Source organism: Panulirus ornatus, chromosome 2 (genome assembly GCF_036320965.1).
Source record: "Panulirus ornatus isolate Po-2019 chromosome 2, ASM3632096v1, whole genome shotgun sequence".
Lineage (NCBI taxonomy): Eukaryota > Metazoa > Arthropoda > Malacostraca > Decapoda > Palinuridae > Panulirus > Panulirus ornatus.
In genome coordinates, this window is record NC_092225.1 from 84,184,153 (window position 1) to 84,187,361 (window position 3,209).

The following is a 3,209-nucleotide window of genomic DNA, read 5'->3' on the forward strand; positions in this document are numbered from 1 at the left end:
ATTTCTGCTGACATTATGTAATTGATAATGTTATCCATGTTGGTTTCCATAATAGAATTATCACTAGTACGTTATTGTTATCTGTGCTGCGTGGGAGCCCTGCCTATGATTCTGCTGTAGCTGTATATCTCCAAAGTTTCCATATACAGGTTTGTCATAACAGGACTAAGGGGAAGCCAATGCTAGACCCATGCGCTAAGTGTTGGTTGTTCCTCGTTGAACAGAAATACCTCAAAATTGACACACAGAGACACCAGTTCCACATAGTCTGTTGTTAATACCAGCAGATCCTCATCTTCAATGTTATCAATGTTATCAACTCTTTACATTGCTCCTTCCACAAATCAGTTATACCACTGCGGGTGTAAGGAACATGCTAGATAAGCTGACCAAGCAGTTGGCAATATCACTGTCTACCGGTTTAGTTCCACCTGCAGTGCACACCAGAAGAAATCAAGGGATCTGACAGGATGGATGACAAGCATTATTTCCGAAAATAAAAAGCCAGTAAGTTTTCATGTCAAGGCTGTCTTAACTTTACATGCTGATGGAAAGGGCCTGGCACGAAGCGGGTAGAAGGACGGTGAATAACACCACTAAAATTGTTCACGTGATGCAGAGGTGAAATATGATCACTGCGAGGTAAAGAGGGGAAAAAAAGGAATACCCTTGGTAGCAAAAAGAAGAAAAAAACATCAACGAAATTTAAAACATGGTTGTTGCGCGAACCAAGAGCGAGGCAGCCGCCAACTGTGTACAAAGTGAAGGGACTGTGTGAGTGTTGCGTCTGGTATGGATTCCGGTTTAATGACCTTTAGCAGCTGATCAGGAGGAAGTCATTGTTACCGCTGATACTCTGTGCTCAGCTATGTAAAGGTATTTCTGGACCGAGGGGATAATGTCCCAGTTACAGGTCTGAATGTCTGTTGTCGGTTACCATAATCCAGATACATACAGGCTTGTAATTACGACATTATCCGTCAAGAAGTTTTTCAACGCGGAACACGGAGTAGCGACAACTATGCCTTCTTCCACCTGAAGTGAAAGAAGACATTAACCTGTAAAGCCCCTATGGTTGAACCAACCAAATTGTATCACAGCTGTTGATAGTTTAATGTCTCCTTTGCAGGTCCGATTTAAGGCTGTAAAGGGTATAAAACAAATAAGAGGGAGGAGTCCACATGTGTACCATTCATAGTCATACTATATACTGTATATACACATCAACATTAATGCTGTAAAGGGTACAAAGCAAATAAGAGGGAAGAGTCTACATGTGTATCATTCACAGTCGTATTATATGCTGTATATACACATCATTATTAATACCCCATCAGATTTAATGACACTGAAAACCTATCATCTCACAGAGCAATCAAATTTCAGTTTGAGTCGCTGAAATCATTGTATATGATCACCTGAACATTCCCATTCCTCCACAGATTACTCAACCTGAAAATTCTGCTGAATTACCTTCCCAAACTTGTTTTGATCTATTAAGAAGGGGAAGGGGCGATTCTTCAGGTGATCCGAAAAATCTATATGAACAACTACTTATTTTGAGCAAAGAATTGTCATGGTTTGGTCATGGTAGAAAATAAGTTCTTGCTAAATGTTACCACTCAGGCTTGAATCCGTGGCACGCATCTGCTTCCCATAGTTTCTGTGATGACTGCCAATTGACTATGGCCGTTTTGATACGTCCTTTGTTCCAATACTGAAGCCATGGATTTTTCTTTTCATCCATAAACTTTCCGACTTTAAAGTTCAAGTCTGCACTCACCCAAGGAGCTCCAATTAATCATCCATCCTTTTCCTCTCTTTTATCGGATGGTTACGATTATCCTATGTAGATGTTGCCTGTGCCATTTCGGTTACCATGATGAAAAAAAAAAAAAGCCCTAGCAGCAAAAAGAACGCCGTTACGTGGAAGATCATTAAATCTTCAAAGGCAGGTGGAAGCGGAAAGGTTTCTGAACCGACTGACCCGACGGCCTCACGAGAAAGTATGATGGTAATTGTGGTAATGGCAGGAGGAAGTGAAGGTACAACAGTGACGTGGACTGCTATGGGTAAGGGGTAGGGAGCGCTGCGCCACTGCTCGAGTTTACAAAACCTGTTTTTAGTTCGTTTCCACGAATCTATCCCTACATGTAACAGCACGCAAGTAGACCGACGATAGGAGGCAAAATGCTTATCGTCATTGACAACAAAACCGACAAAAGTGACGCGAGTAATGCCAAGCGTCCCACATACCAGCACTCTGCGGACAGACAAACCCTTTAATCGCGCTTCTTTTTATGGACAGAACACCAAAGCACAGACTTAATTAAGCACTTTATTTCCATATCTCGGAGCTATATCAAGCCTTTGATGAAAATAGACTAGATCTATGAATAGTCTTTTCAAATAAAAAGTAATGATAAACTGAAACACGAAGGGGAATATTAGAAATCAGAACAATAGAGAGAAATGTATGAGAATTGACAGATATTTTGTGATTAAGCACAATTTCAATACGGATTACCAATAGATAACCAACAAGCACTTGCACAACACTTATAAACGATCAGCTCAGCAGTCCCAAGGTTTGCACTACTCCACTGTTATGTTCAGTTTACTGGTGACAGTACAGTGAGGATGGCAAATATTTATGGAAGGTAAAGATGGCGGCACAATCAATACGTACACTCGCCGCGATGGGTGTTCTGGCAGAAATTTCATCCGCAAGCCGCTTATTTGTGTTTTCAGTTGTTACATGTAAGGAACTGTATTCTCCGTGTACAACAGCCATATAACTAATCCCTCCCATTTTCCGGTAAGGTCATACATATGATGCATGTAACTTGTTACTGTGATATAGCTAATATCGCAACTTTTACAATAAACGTAAGCTTATACATAATACTCCATAATTAAGAGGAAAAAAAGTTTATATGAAGTCATACTACTACTAAACAAAAGTAGACCTAAAAAAAGAAAAAATATATATTAATAAAATTACTCTAATTTTCACATTTCGGCCAATCAAGTAGCCAGCAACTGTCAACTAACGCAAATCACGCACTTTACAAAAACGGTTTTCCAGGAGATACGCCGCTGCGTTCTGCCAAACTTTTGTAGGTCCCGTTAGCGCGCCTGGGGGAACGAGGCTTAAGTACGCCAACAATGGTGTACACGAGCGGCGTGATGCACGTACACAGATCACG